General features: G+C 43.9%; 1 pseudogene; it reads left to right on the top strand.

Annotated features, from left to right (window-relative positions):
* Nucleotides 1–14,319: 14,319 nt before the first annotated feature.
* LOC126177825 (5S ribosomal RNA) lies at nucleotides 14,320–14,437 on the top strand (annotated as a pseudogene).
* Nucleotides 14,438–16,798: the final 2,361 nt, after the last annotated feature.

The following is a 16,798-nucleotide window of genomic DNA, read 5'->3' as shown; positions in this document are numbered from 1 at the left end:
AGAAGAGAATAGAAGCTTTCGAAATGTGGTGCTACAGAAGAATGCTGAAGATAAGGTGGGTAGATCACGTAACTAATGAGGTGGTCTTGAATAGGATTGGGGAAAAGAGAAGTTTGTGGCACAACTTGACTAGAAGAAGGGATCGGTTGGTAGGACATGTTCTGAGGCATCGAGGGATCACAAATTTAGCATTGGAGGGCAGCGTGGAGGGTAAAAATCGTAGAGGGAGACCAAGAGATCAATACACTAAGCAGATTCAGGAGGATGTAGGTTGCAGTAGGTACTGGGAGATGAAGAAGCTTGCACAGGATAGAGTAGCATGAGAGCTGCATCAAACCAGTCTCATGACTGAAGACCACAACAACAACATATTCTTATGACAGCTCCTAATGTAATTACTATTGTTGTTGTTGTGTTGTTATGGCCTTGTTTTGGCTCAGGTCTTTCAGTGCTCTGTCAAACTCTTCACGCAGTATCATATCTCCCATTTCATCTTCATCTACATCCTCTTCCATTTCCATAATATTGTCCTCAAGTTCATCGCCCTTGTATAGACCCTCTATATACTCCTTCCACCTTTCTGCTTTCCCTTCTTTGCTTAGAACTGGGTTTCCATCTGAGCTCTTGATGTTCATACAAGTGGTTCTCTTATCTCCAAAGGTCTCTTTAATTTTCCTGTAGGCAGTATCTATCTTACCCCTAGTGAGATAAGCCTCTACATCCTTACATTTGTTCTCTAGCCATCCCTGCTTAGCCACTTTGCACTTCCTGTCGATCTCATTTTTGAGACGTTTGTATTCCTTTTTGCCTGCTTCACTTACTGCATTTTTATATTTTCTCCTTTCATCAATTAAATTCAATATTTCTTCTGTTACCCAAGGATTTCTACTAGCCCTCGTCTTTTTACCTACTTGATCCTCTGCTGCCTTCACTACTTCATCCCTCAAAGCTACCCATTCTTCTTCTACTGTATTTCTTTCCCCCATTCTTGCCATTTGTTCCCTTACGGTCTCCCTGAAGCTCTGTACAACCTCTGGTTTAGTCAGTTTATCCAGGTCCCATCTCCTTAAATTCCCACCTTTTTGCAGTTTCTTCAGTTTTAATCTACAGTTCATAACCAATAGATTGTGGTCAGAGTCCACATCTGCCCCTGGAAATGTCTTACAATTTAAAACCTGGTTCCTAAATCTCTGTCTTACCATTATATAATCTATCTGATACCTTTTAGTATCTCCAGGGTTCTTCCACGTATACAACAATTACTATTATAACATACGTAGTGAGGCTTGGAACAGTAAGGCTTGTGCACTACCAGCATGATACACAACTAGCACAACATTATAAACTGTCCAGTCACACTAATGTAACCACCTGTCAAAACCCTGAGTAACCACCTTTCGCAACGCGGACCGCTGCGAGACGTGCGGGAAGATAGTCAGTGAGGTTCTGAAACGTCTCGACAGAGATTTGGAGCCATGGTGAATCCAGTACCGTGGCCAATGCGCTCGATTTCTCTGTTGAGGATCCATACATCGTGCAGCCCGATCGAGGTGGTCCCACAGATTCTCAATTGGGTTTAAAACCGTGAAGTTTAGGGGCCAGGGGAGTAAGGTAAGCTCATCCTGGTGCTCTTCGAACCACACACTTGCAACTGCAAGTCATGTGACTCGTTGCATTGTTCTGCTGGTAGATGCCATTGTACCGAGGAAAAACGAACCATGTAGGGATGGACATGGCCCCCAAGGATAGACGTATACTTGTGTTGATTCATTGTCCTCTCCAGAATTACGAGGTCATCCAGGAAATGCTTCAGAACGTACCCCACACCATAACGCTCCCTACTCCTGCCCGGACTCTTTCGATGATTGTTGCAAATGGCTCTGAGCACTATGGGACTTAACATCTGCGGTCATCAGTCCCTTAGAACTTAGAATTACTTAAACCTAACTAACCTAAGGACATCACACACAACCATGCTCGAGGCAGGATTCGAACCTGTGACCGTAGCAGCCACGTGGCTCCGGACTGACTTCTTAAGTAATAGAACCCAGTACGTTGTCTTCGATAGTGACTGTTCATCGGAGGTGAGGGTATCATCTGGAGTGCCCCAGGGAAGTGTGGTAGGTCCGCTGTTGTTTTCTATCTGTTTTCTATCTATATAAATGTTCTTTTGGATAGGGTGGATAGCAATGTGCGGCTATTTGCTGATGATACCATGGTGTACGGGAAGGTGTCGTCGTTGAGTGACTATAGGAGGTTACAAGATGACTTGGACAGGATTTGTGATTGATGTAAAGAGTGGCAGCTAACTCTAAATATAGATAAATGTAAATTAATGCAGATGAATAGGAAAAAGAATCGTGTAATGTTTGAATACTCCATTAGTATTGTAGCGCTTCACACAGCCACGTCGATTAAATATTTGAGCGTAACATTGCAGAGCGATATGAATTGGGACAAGCATGTAATGGCAATTGTGGGGAAGGCGGATAGTCGTCTTCGGTTCATTGGTAGAATTTTGGGAAGATGTGGTTCAACTGTAAAGGAGACCGCTTATAAAACACTAATACGACCTATTCTTGAGTACTGCTCGAGCGTTTAGGATCCCTATCAGGTCGGATTGAGGGAGGACATAGAAGCAATTCAGAGGCGGGCTGCTAGATTTGTTACTGGTAGGTTTGATCATCACGCGAGTGTTACGGAAATGCTTTAGGAACTCGGGTGGGAGTCTCTAGAGGAAAGTAGGCGTTCTTTTCATGAATCCTACTGACGAAATTTAGAGAACCAGCATTTGAGGCTGACTGCAGTACAATTTTACTGCCGCCAACTTGCATTTCCCGGGAAGACCACAAAGATAAGATAAGAGAGATTGGGGCTCGTACAGAGGCATGTAGGCAGTCATTTTTCCCTCGTTCTGTTTGGGAGTGGAACAGGGAGAGAAGATGCTAGTTATGGTACGATGTGCCCTCCGCCACGCACCGTATGGTGGATAGCGGAGTATGTATATAGATGTTGACTGAAGCGGCTAGAACCGTTCGGTCACAGCGGCCGGCAATTGTTGCAGGGAATATATGCCTTGAGACGTTTCACTTCGTACACGCCAACGGCCATCTCTGCGATAGGGCATAAAAAGTGATTAATCTGAAAAGGCCACTTGTCGCCGATCGGTGGACGTCCATTTGCGGTGCTGGAATGCAAATTGCAGACTATGTCGCCGATGAACAGCAATCAGCGTGGGTGCGTGAACCAGGCACTTAGTGCAGAGGCCCATACGCAGCAACGTTTGCTGAATAATCGTTGAGGGTGCACTGTTGGTAGCCCTTTGGTTCGTCTCGTCCGTCAGTTGCTCAACAATTGCACGTCTTTTCTCCTGTGCACATCTCCGCAGCCGTCGTTCACCCCTATCATCTAAGGACCGTGGAGCACCACAATTGCCTCGGTGCCGAATGATATGCCATTTTGTACGTCAGAGAAATCGCTCCGTTTCCGCATTACGACTGCACTGTTTTCCGCGCCCCCCCCCCCCCCCCCCCCCCGACACGCTTTATATACCGTCCACATTTCGTGAAGCCACCTGCCTTCTGCAAGTGGTTATTGCACGTTGACATCGAACTTAGGCGGTGCTCCCATTAAAGTGATTGTAACATGTAAGATAAGTACCTAACGAGGCCACAAGCAATATACAAGTTACATTGTACATCTTTTGTAAAGATGTGTGGTTTGCTCTCTCTCTCTCTCTCTCTCTCTCTCTCTCTCTCTCTCTCTCTCTCCAAACAAACACACACACAGACACACACACACACACATACACACACACGTTAAAGACCCTTCCCCATTGGACTGCTCGCTTCTGTACAGTTGTGGGAGGGTGTGGAGTCGGGTTTTCGAATGCGTATCAGATAAGTTCAAATGATTCAAATGGCTCTGAGCACTATGGGACTTAACTACTGAGGTCATCAGTCCCCCAGAACTTAGAACTACTTAAACCTAACTAACCTAAGGACATCACAAACATCCATGCCCGAGGCAGGATTCGAACCTGCGACCGTAGCGGTCACGCGGTTCCAAACTGACGCGCTTAGAAGCGCACGGCCACACCGGCCGGCTACCAGATAAGTGCTTTGGGTTATTTAGTGTGTGGTGTCCTTATTGACAGGGGAAAGAAATTAAAAGGTTTTGTCCTTTTTGTGGTCGTGATAACTTTGTCAGTGATAGCGGCCTCATAAACAGAAGGCTGGTGCCTGTGTCGGTGTAGTGCATTCGCTAATTAAACGTCTCTTGACAGCCGCCGTGATCATACGCACACTAGCTGGCTGATAACTAAAAGACCGTACGTTACGTGTTTTGCCGTGCCGCAGACAGCACAGAGAAGCGTGTGTGGAGCTGATTGTCGCTCCCACGTGCGTCGCGCGGCAAATGTATTCCGAGTTAATGAGTGGGCCGATAATGGGGCAGCGTCTCTGTGTGTCACTGGGCCGCTCTCTGGTTGTCAACAACTGCCAGACTCCTCTGTGCCGGCCGCGCTCGTAAAAAGCCGACAAGGCGCTCCGGCTGATAAAACTCGCCGCGATATGGCCGCGTTCCGGATCAGCACTTCCTGTTCGCTCTTAATGCGCCGGAATAGCTTCGTATCGACACCATGGCGCTCATGTTTTCCTTCTCATATCAGTGCTTTAAACCTTTGCCTTCGTTTATCTTATTCAAGGATGAGCGAGATGGACGGAACTGTCTTTCAGCGCCCAAAGGACGTCGCGAAAAAACAACAGTTCTTGTTTGCTTATTTCACGTAATTACAGCTTAGAAAAGCGAAAGCCCTCCCTAAAACTGTGGTTCAATTAGTACAGACTATTTCAAAACGATTCTTCGTATTTCACAAGACTTTATCTTATATGACTGAAGATAAAACTTGGGATAATGGTTCAAATGGCTCTGAGCACTATGGAACTTAACTTCTGAGGTCATCGGTCCCCTAGAACTTAGAACTAATTAAACCTAACTAACCTAAGGACATCACACACATGCATGCCCGAGGCAGGATTCGAACCTGCGACCGTAGCGGTCGCGAGGTTCCAGACTGTAGCGCCTAGAACCGCTCGGCCACTCCGGCCGGCAAACTTGGGATAAATTACGCATCGAAACAGACAGTTTACCTAGGCAGGTACCAGGTGTAAGTTAATGGTTAGTGCGATTCCAGGGAGGAGTCTCTCAGGTGTACCTACTGTAGCTGCTCGATCATTATTCAGTATGCATCGACTCGAGATGACGAAAACACGACAGCAAATGGCGTTTTTCGTTTCAAAAGGTGCAATTCAGTTACAACACGGGCTTAATTTCGGCCGGAACGGCGTTCCGGAACCTCCCAGGGATTTTTTTTTAACTCACTGGAACAAGTCGATACCAGAGATTTAAAATAGTATACGCGTATTAAATCGTTACGTAACTATCATTTGTACAAATGGCACACGGAAGTAACGTTTCGTGAAAATGTGTTATAGGGACGTTCGTTTTCAAAGGTGTTGCATATTTGTAATAATGAGTATGAACTTGAATCAGTCCAGTTGTAATACAGTTCAGTGAGTAGACCCCAAATGATATTTGATGTATCTAGCTCTGTGTCTCATGTCACATCGTGTTTTGTTTTTCGTACTCTTCGGGAAACCGGAATTGTGCGTGACACTGACGGGCCCGGAATATCTTCATCATCAGTCATCGCTAGAGCATTAAAGGAGGCAAATCGTTACATTGCTACAAAACAAGCGTAAATTTTTCGAGTCCAAATTTTTCTTCAAAGGAAGTCATAATTGATAGGTTATGCATTTGTTAAATACAATTATTAGACCTCCTGTGGCATGTTACACACAAAATAAATACAAAATGTCTTGTTTCAAACCCTATAATTGAATTTTACTGCTCAAAGTGTTATTGGAAAAGAAGTCATGATTTATGCTACCAGTTACAAATTATGATAGTTATTGTAATTCCAAGAAAACTTTACACACAAAATGAGTTGAGATTATTCTGTTTTGGATATTATTATTATTATTACAATTCAAGCAATACCTAGCTCGATCCAAGGTCACTTCCGATCCATCATTTTCCTCTCTTGCTTCTTCAAAGTCTGGATCTACATCATTGCCATCTGCACACACACGTTATCTTCTTCGAGAAAATTTTCCTCTTCCCTAAATTACCCATTCATTGTGTGTGTCTTAGCCAAATAACAATTGTGCCAAATATTAGAAAACAGGAACATCATTCCAGAATGAGATTTTCACTCTACAGCGGAGTGTGCGCTGATGTGAAACTTCCTGGCAGATTAAAACTGTGTGTCGGACCGAGACTCGAACGTTGGACCTTTGCCTTTCGCGGGCAAGTGCTTTACCACCTGAGCTACCCAAGCACGACTCACGCCCCGTGAGTCGTGACGGGGCGTGAGTCGTGCTTGGGTAGCTCAGTTGGTAAAGCACTTGCCCGCGAAAGGCAAAGGTCCCGAGTTCGAGTCTCGGTCCGGCACACAGTTTTAATCTGGCAGGAAGTTTAATATCAGCGCACACTCCGTTGCCGAGTGAAAATCTCACTCCGGAAACATCCCCCAGACTGTGGCTAAGCCATGTCTCCGCAGTATCCTTTCTTTCAGGAGTGCTAGTTCTGCAAGGTTCGCAGGAGAGTTTCTGTAATGTTTGGAAGGTAGGAGACGAAGTACTGGCAGAAGTAAAGCTGTGAGGACGGGGCGTGAGTCGTGCTTGGGTAGCTCAGTTGGTAGAGCACTTGCCCGCGAAAGGCAAAAGTCCCGAGTTTGAGTCTCGGTCCGGGACACAGTTTTAATCTGCCAGGAAGTTTCAGGCACATCATTACTGAGCATTCATAATATTAACGACAAGAGCACCAGCATCATCAAATCGCTAGAGTCAGACAATAAATAATTCAGCCATTGTTAACAACAAGCTTTACCATGAAGGTATTCAGTAGCACGCGTCTCATATGTGCCCAGATTGACGGGAACCGCGAAGAGATACCAATTTCAGTCGCTAATTTTACGAAGATTTTGCTGTCTAGAGTTAATTAATATCGGTCCCACGTTTACCGAGCGCCACAGTGAAAGTGTTTGAACATTTCGGGTGGCAGCAGTTAAAAAGATGACGTCGTAGTCAAGAACACGTAACCGCCTACTTGTGTCGATATATAGCGAGCAGAACTATGGAACAAACTAGCACTGCTACGAATACACACGGTAGTTCCTGTTGTTTATATTAAATCTTTGTCTTTTATTGTTTTGATTATAATAAGGAATTATGTTTAATAAGTTATAGCAAGGGGGGGGGGCTAGGGGTAGTTGGCTGGTTCAAGAGGTGAGTTCCGACACGTAGACTTGTAGAAATTAAGCGCTGATTGCAAATGCGCGACGTGATTTTCTTCGAAAGGATAGCAAAACGGCTTACGGATCCCGCATTGTACCATTAACACCCACTGTCACCTGATGTCAAGGGTATGTGATTCATTTTTCTGGGTCTTTGTGCCAGACGCCGTCTACCTGCCAAAAATTCACCAACAAACAACTAAGTTTGAGCAGGTGCATTATTATGGTGAAAAACCCATGAATTGTTTCGCGACAAATCCGAACGCTTTCCATCGGACGTTTCGTGTTCAAAACATCCGAAAAATTTCGTGGCATGAACCGGTTGATACGTCATCATCATGAGCGTCTTGTCTGATTTTGATTCAGCGATCGTTCATAGTCATTCGCGTCACTTTTCCACGACTTCACTGGGACATCCAGGGCGCTCGTCATCTTCAAGATTTTTCGGCCTTCTTCGGAACGCTTGCACCATTCATAAACCCTTGTTTTACTCATAGCAAGGTCACAAAAGGCATTATGTAACAAATCTGAATCTTTGTGTCAATTTATTCCGTTCTTATAGTAGAAATTAAAACAAAATTGTCTGATCCGCTTTTATACAAAACAAATTATCACCGATTCTACCAAAAGACGTGTAACCTTTTTGATAGTTGACACCAGACGAAATATGCGATTCGGCTAACACTGTGCAAATACTTTTCAGACATGTTTACCATCACAATAACGAAAATAATTACAGTTTAAACATGGCTGTTTCATCAGCAACCGTATATAATTTTCAAACAGAAACTCTACAGCCAACCGGTTGCAAATAACTGTTAGGTATTTGATCTAGGTTTCGACGCCTATTAAGGGTGTCTTCATCAGAATGAAATTTTGAGAAATTTACATTGCGAGAAAGCAATGATCAGTATTTAGAGCAGTTATGCTCAAGAGAAAATTCAAATAAAACACGTTGGAGTCTTGGCACGCAACCCTAACTAGGAACAACATCAGACAACATATTTTTAAGACGGACTAAAAAGTATAAAATAATTTCTCCTAGCCCCATACAGATCTCTAACCCCATAGGGATAGTCCTGAAAATTTGTGGATGTGAATTTTTATTAGCCACCAAAACTATTAAAGCATTAGTTATGTACTGCATGCGCCTCATTTTTTTTGTGCCAGAATCGTGCAAGTATTTTCATAGCTATCAAAAATTCAAAAACACATATTTTCAGGACTGACTGTATGGGGTTATTTTAAACTTTTTAGTCATTTTTAAAAACGTATTATCTTAACAAGTTTTTATTTAAATAATAATGTTTTGCTTTTCAGTCTTTGTGTGTCAAATTTTTCAATCGTTTTCAAACGTTTTGATGAGATTACAGTAGAAACGTGCGTAAATTTCAGGATTATTTCAGTTTCTTGTCACCTGAGAGAAACAATAGATTGCTTCCACCTACTGTTATTTCACGAAAAGATACTGAAGATAAAAATGAGAGAGATTCAGAGTTCACAGGAGGACTTAACAACAACCGTTCTTACCACGAAACTTTCGCAAGTGGAACAAAAAAAAGGAAGAGGTAGCAGTGGTACACAAAGTAACCTCCGCCATACACCGGACACGAGAGTCGGTTAATATTGCATTGTCTTCGAATTCTGAGATATGTTAAAGTTTCCATTCTGTAACTTCTCGGGAAATGATAGTGGTAAACAAAGCACTATCCGGCACACCCCAGACAAGAAATAAATTAATGTTGCGTTGTCTCCCAGTTCTGAGCTACGTTGTAAAGTTTCAAGTCTCTAGCTTCTGGGGAAATGATATTGGTAAACAAAGTACCCTCCACCACACACAAGACAAGAAAGGGGCGGTTGGCAGTGCATCAGCCGTGTTTTGTCTGCCTCCTGTCATTTTCTCAAATAGTGCGGGAGAAGAAAGATTGTCGTTTGCCCTCCGTATAAGCCAGAATGTCTCTTATGTAGTGAGAACGCGAGATGTGTTTAAATGACATGAGAACGTTCAATCCTTAAATTTTAAAGAGTGTATCTTCTGTCCTTACCCTAAGCGTATTGCCATTTTGTCCTCCGTCTCTAACGAATTCGTCGTCGACGGAACGTTAAGCGCAAATGTCCCTTTTTTCCGTCCTTCCTACGAATGATTAACAACCTTGGGTGGTATGCAGTTGTGTGTCTCTCGAGAGAATGGCAGCTACGAGGAACTATTCCAGTTACCCAGGCGGCGGAAGTGCTATTCGTTCAGCGTAGCCACATGCCCAATTAGTTTTTCATCAGTGAAAGTGCGTACTTTAACAACAGTAATATAGCTGCCATTAGTTAATGTCAGACTAAAAACGACAGTATCTGATGGACGCTAAACTACAGTTGAGGTAGCAAAGAAAGCTGCAACAACGAATACTATTACAGAACCTCTTCACGGGGGTGTACAGCTCATACGTATCGGCGCCATATGGGCGGTTGTTTATACAAGCTGTGGACCAGTGCGGGCCTGCTGCACTAGCACCTCGTTATTGTAATGAGGTAATGCCTCCCGTCATTATCTGAAATGTCAGTAGGCGGGTAACGACCGGCCCACTGACAGTTTCCTAATCGCACGTCCGACCACTGTTGGCTCCTGATCTCACGAACCGCGGCTGCCATATACTCCACAGGCCGGAATACTGCATTCGGTCTTCAGAAATTGTGTCACCGCGCGATACAGAAGGACGCTTCCTCCTTTCATTCATAGCACGAATGGCGAAATGTCAGATACTGAGATAAGCAATCACCGAATAGAAAATCAACTGAAACTGTTAAACGCATGAGAAGTCCGTGTGGTTCTACAGAGATTATGCGGGAGAACCTGCTCCCCTTCTAGCGGCAGTTTGTCGTAGGCCATTGGAATTACAAAGAGTACCTAGCGATTCGAGAAATTGCATGTCATTCCTGTTTTAAAAAAAGGTAGTCGAACAGATGCGTATAATTCTATGCCTATGTCGGTGACGTCAATCTGTTGTAGAATTACAGAACATTTTTTTATGCTCATGCATTATGATGTTTTTGGAGAAAGAAAATCTCTGTAAAAATCGATACGGATTACGCAGACAGAGGTCTTGCAAAACTTAGCCCGCTATTTTTTTCCGCGAGTTGCAGAGTGTCGTTCGCAAAGGCGCTCACGTTGACGCCATGTTCTTTTGCTTCCATTAGGCCTCCGATACAGTTCCTCACTGTCGTTTAGCGAACAAAATAAGCGCTTACCGACTATCGGAACAGATTTGTGATAGCATGTAGCGTTTCCTCGCTGATAGAACTCAACACGTCGTTCTTAAGGAAACGACGTCGACAAATGTAAAGGTAATTTCGAGTGTGCCTCAAGGCAGTGTTAAATAGCCGCTACTACACACATCAAAAAAGGTTTTGCATCACCTCCGTTCCGAGAGTCCCGGAACCTGTACAGAAAATTGGAATTGAGATCAACATAAACATCATTTCCGCCATTTTTATTGCTCACGAAAACCACACATTGCATGTTGTACCACCATACAGCGAGACCTTCAGAGGTGGTGGTCCAGATTGCTGTACACACCGGTACCTCTAATACCCAGTAGCACGTCGTCTTGCATTGATGCATGCCTGTATTTGTCGTGGCGTCGTGGCATACTATCCTCAGGTTCGTCAAGGCACTGTTGGTCCAGATTGTCCCATTCTTTAACGACCATTCGGCGTAGATCCCTCAAGAGTGGTTGGTGGGTCACGTCGTCCATAAACAGCCCTTTTCAATCTATCCAAGTCATGTTCGATAGGGTTCATGTCTGGAGAACATGCTGGCCACTTTAGTCGAGCGATGTCGTTATCCTGAAGGAAGTCATTCTCAAGATGTGCAGGATGGGGGTGCGAATTGTCGTCCATGAAGACGAATGCCTCGCCAATACGCTGCCGATATTGTTGCACTATTGGTCGAAGGATGGCATTCACGTATCGTACACTAGTTACGGCGTCTTCCATGACCACCAGCGGCGTACGTCCGCCCCACATAATGCCACCCCAAAATAACAGGAAACCTCCACCTTGCTGCACTCGCAGGACAGTTTGTCTAAGGCGTTCACCCTGAACGGGTTGCCTCCAAACACGTCTCCGACGATTGTCTGCTTGAAGGTATATGCGACACTCATCGGTAAAGAGAACGTGATGTCAAACATGAGCGATCCATTTGGCATGTTGGGCTCATCTGTACCGCGCTGCATGGTGTCGTGGTTGCAAAGATGGACCTTGCCATGGACGTGGGGAGTGAAGTTGCGCATCATGCGCACAGTTTTAGTCGTAACACGACGTCCAGTGGCTGCACGAAAAGCATTATTCAACATGGTGGTGTTGCTGTCAGGATTCCTCTGAGCCACAGTCCGTAGGTAGCGGTCATCCACTGCAGTAGTAGCCCTTGGGCGACCTGAGTGAGGCATGTCATCGACAGTTCCTGTCTCTCTGTATCTCCTCCACGTCCGAACAACATCGCTTTGGTTCACTCTGAGACGCCTGGACACTTCCCTTGTTGAGAGACCTCCTGGCACAAAGTGACAATGCGGACGCGATCGAATTGCGGTAATGACCGTCTAGGCGTATTTGAACTACAGACAACACGAGCCGTGCACCTTCTTCCTTGTGGAATTACTGGAACTGATCGGCTGTCGGATCCCCTCCGTGTAATAGATGCTGGTCATGCATGGTTGTTTACATCTTTGCGTGGGTTTAGTGACACCTCTGAACAGTCAAAGGGACTGTGTCTGTGGTACAATATCCACAGTCAACGTCTGTCGTCAGTAATTCTAGGAACTGGGGTGATGCAAAATTTTTTATGATGTGTGTATTTACAACCTCCACTATGATCTAGGTCAGTTATCGTTAACCTGGTCCCTACCGCCCACTACTGCGCGTTCCGGCTTTCATGGTGGGCGGTACGCGGTAGGGGTTTAAAAAATATTCATTGAGTTTTCATAAAATTTTGACATAAAGTATTTCGTATGTAATTATTGTTATATGTTTTAACTTGCTGTAATTCTGCTTTATAAATTTTATATAGTTACTTGTCTACTTTATAAACAACGATAACTGTGACACCGGTGTGCGTTAGAAAATTGAACTGCTAACAGACGTACATAAGTGGGCTGTAGGGAAAAAAAGAAAAAAAAAAAGTTGATCTAGCCCTTAACGTTGAAGCCTCCGTAAGACTGTTCGCGAACGATGGTATTGCAACGCCAGCCAAGTGCAGCGAAATTCAAGAAGACCTGCAGGAGATGGACGATTGGTGAAGGGACGAGCAGTTGACCGTGGAACGTAAATAAATATAACGTGTTGTCCGTAAATAGGCGAAGAGACACGCTATTGTTCCATTATACTATTGGCGACAAATCACACCAATCAGGGACCATCGAAAAATACCTGAGAGTAACCATCTGGTGCGACCTGAAGTGGAACGATCACATAAAACGATTAGTAGTAAAAAAGGATGTAAGACTGAAGTTCATTGGCATAATCGTAAGGAAAGTTCATTGGCATAATCGTAAGGAAACTTAATCCATCCACGAAATAAACGGCTTGCAAATCAACCGGTCGACTGTTTCTTGAGTACTGTTGATTAGTTCAGAATCCTTGTCAAGTATCATTAATAGCAGAGAGAGAGAGAGAGAGAGAGAGAAGAGAGAAAGTACCGTGGGATACCTCCTAATACGGTGTCGGACATCGTTTTGCCCAGCGTAGTGCAGCAACTCGACGTAGCATGGACTCAACAAGTCGTTTGAAGGCCCCTGCAGAAATATTGAGCCGTGCTGCCTCTGTAACCGCCCATACTTGCGAAACTGTTGCCGGTGCAGGATTCTGTGTACGAACTGACCTCTCGATTATGTCCCATAAATGCTCGATTCGATGGGATTCATGTCGGACAATCTGCGTGGCCCGATCATTCACTCAAACTGTCCGGAATGTTCTTCAGACCAACTCCAAACAATCGTGACACGGTGAAATGACATCGTTATTTGGGAACATGAAGTTCATGAATGGTGTTCAAGTAGCCGAACATAACCGACGACTCAGTCCTTTCCAATGCAAACACAGCCCACACCATTATGGAGCCGCCACCAGCTTCCAAAGTGCCTTGTTGACAACTTGAGTCCTTGGCTTTGTGGGGTTTGCGCAATACTCGAACCCTGTCATCTCTTATCAACTGAAATCGGGACTCATCTGACCGAGCCAAGGTTTTCCAGTCGTCCAACCGATATGGTCCCGAACCCAGGAGAGGCACTTCAGACGACGTTGTGCTGTTAGCAAATGCACTTGCGTAGGTCGTCTGCTGCTATAGCTCATTACCGGTAAATTTCACGGCACTGTTCTACGGATACGTTCGTCGTGTACGTCCCACACTGATTTCTGTCGTTATTTCATGCAGTGATGTTTACTGGTAGCATTGACAATTCTACGCAAATGCCGCTGCCCTCGGTCGTTAAATGAATGGCCGTTGGCCACTACTTTGTCCGTGGTGAGAGATATTGTCTGAAGTCTGGTATTCTCGGCACACTCTTGATACTCTGGATCTCGGAATATTGAATTCTCTAACAATTTCCGAAACGGAATGTCGGATCCGTCTAGCTCCAACTAACATATAGCATACATCTCAAACGCTTCAGTTCTTTACTTTTTGGCTTCCCACAGTCCACAATGCACTTCCGTACAATGCTGTGCTCCAGATGTACTTCCCCAGAAATTTCTTACACAAATTAAGACCTATGTTACATATGAGATAGTAGCCTAAATTGTACCAATTTCGAGATTTGATTTATCAAAGGCTAAACAGTAAGTTACAAAATTGTTTAAACAATGGCATCCTCTGTTGCAGCATTTTGTTCTTGGTATGTGATTTAAAGAACATACACTCTGAGAAAAATAAACAGGCTACACTTCATTTTCTAAATATCTGCAAGCGATACAAATTGGCCAACGGCCTTGCCGCAGTGGTAACACTGGTTCCCGTCAGATCACCGAAGTTAAGCGCTGTCGGGCTGGGCTAGCACGTGAATGGGTGACCATCCGGTCTGCCGAACGCTGTTGGCAAGAGAGGTGCACTCAGCCCTTGTGAAGTGAACTGAGGGGCTACTTGATTGAGAAGTTGCGGCTCGGGTCTCGTAAACTGACATACGGCTGGGAGAGCGGTGGGCTGACCACATGCCCCTCCATATCCGCATCTAGTGACGCCTGTGGGCTGAGGATGACATGGTGGCCGATCGGTCCCGTTGGGCCTTCCAAAGCCTGTTCGGACGGAGATAAAAATTAGGATTTTGGCTTCCTAAATTCTGTCAGTGGCTGCATAAATTGTCCTACCGTATCGACTAGGACCCTGAAGTACTAGTTTAAGGAAATGTTCCACATTTTAATTCTTACGTCACTGTTGGGCAGACATAGCAGTATAACTTTTTCCCTCCTTTCCCATCTTGCACACTCTGTATGGATCCACATTTTGCATTTCATATATCTGATCATTTCCTCTATCCGATCTCCTTCGGACAACTCGATGTACCATTTCTCTGTTTTACGAATGTGTTTCTGGGTTGGTTTCACCTTAGATCTGCAAAACACTTCCTTTGGCGGGTGGAACTGTAGTTCTAGATTTCTTCCCCTTGAGCTTTCATCTGTTGCCTCACATTACCATGGATTTTTCTATATTGATATTATGGAGCAGTCAATTTGCTTCTGCAATATCGAACGCAAGTTTTCTTGCGCGTAATCATGATTAAACCGGACATCATCTCTTCACTTGTAAGAATATGCTCTTCCAATTCGTTGCGAAACACTTAACTGCGACCAAAAAATTTGTGTATGCCAGTTTGCATTTTCCGCATAGCCCTTAACTATTGATTAGACGCATTTGATATGCAAGCACATTCATTTAATTCATGATCCCCATTTAGATATATTGTTACAGCTAAATGCAGATCATATGTGCACCACTTTCCATAACGCCCTTCTGTTGCCGTGATGTAATACAAAATAATTTTTAATTACTAGCTTAGGTTAAAGAAGATTTTAGAAAATTCATCACATCATTTCTAAACATTATGTTGTACTAATAAAGCCAAACGCATTTTTAAAGCTCACTATTCCGACAAGTTTCTCAAATTGTAGCGCTACAGTATCTGAAACTTACAGCGGTACATTAAGGCAACGTCGCCATTTTATGTTTGTCAGTTTATTTATTACTAACAAACCACAACTAATACAGATTATTTCAGTGTGTATTCACTTCGAAATAGAAAATGACGTTGCCTGTTAGGTTATAACAGTAATTCTCTCCGCCAAGTACACAAAAAGTTAGACGAAAACTACAAGAAAATCAATGCCTACGTAGTTACGTTTTTCTGGACGCAAATTGAGTCTCAACTTTATCTCCGATAAGAATGGAAGCTGAAGTAAGAATTAAATCTTGTGCCAAAGCCAGGACTTGAACTCAGTCTCTTGTTTACTAGGCAGATGTTTTATTCACTTCACCATCCTGGCATTGTAATAAACACACTTGCACTGATTACCCAAGTCGTTTGCCATCTCTAACACAAAGGTCAATTCACAATCAAGCCCATCTTGATTTTAATTCATTATATCGGCTTCTGTCCATATCGAAGTCAAAGCTGAGACTCATTATGTCTCCAGGAAAATGTAATTACATCAGATCAATAAATCACCTACGCCTGAGATGCAGGCAGGATTTCCAAATCACCTACAAAGCTGGGTTTTTATTCCAGTATTGGAGAGGTTCGGCATTACTGACGATTTAAGAAGGGGAAAATCAAGATGGGCTGAGGTGTGAATTGAAGTTTGTGTTAGGGAGGGCATTGAACTAGGGTAGTCGGTGCAGCTATGTTTGCCACAGCGCCAGGGTGGTATAGTGGATAATAAATCTGCCTCCTAAACACGAGACCTGAATCCAAGTCTCGGCCTTGGCACAAATTTCAGTTCATTACTGCAGCTTCTATCCGTACCGAAAATCAACGCTGTCTTCAAACAATTTTTTCCTAAACACACAGAGCTCTTAGGTAACAATACGGCTCCAAGAAGCACTTATTTTACGTTGACCTCAGTAAATATCTTGTAATACTAGACGTACGATTTTTATAGCAGTTTTACTAATTAAGAGCCATACAATATAAGCTACCATCCCCTATTAGCAGACTTATTTTGGCACGAATGCACTCTTTGCCTGTACTACTCTGCTTGCCTCGTTTGTCATACGTTATTTTGCTTCCAGTGTAGCAGAATTCCGTCAATTCGTCTACTTCGTGGTCCGCAAGTTTGATAATAAATTTTTTCGCTAATATCATTTGTGCTATTCGTCACTGCTTTTTAATCTTTCTCCCGTTTACTGACAATCCATATTCCATGCTCAGTATACCATTCCCTTCAGTATGTCCTGTAATTTTTCTT

Source organism: Schistocerca cancellata, chromosome 3, assembly GCF_023864275.1.
Source record: "Schistocerca cancellata isolate TAMUIC-IGC-003103 chromosome 3, iqSchCanc2.1, whole genome shotgun sequence".
NCBI lineage: Eukaryota > Metazoa > Arthropoda > Insecta > Orthoptera > Acrididae > Schistocerca > Schistocerca cancellata.
Note: the sequence above shows the minus strand (reverse complement) of the source record. Positions and strands in the feature narration are given on the sequence as shown.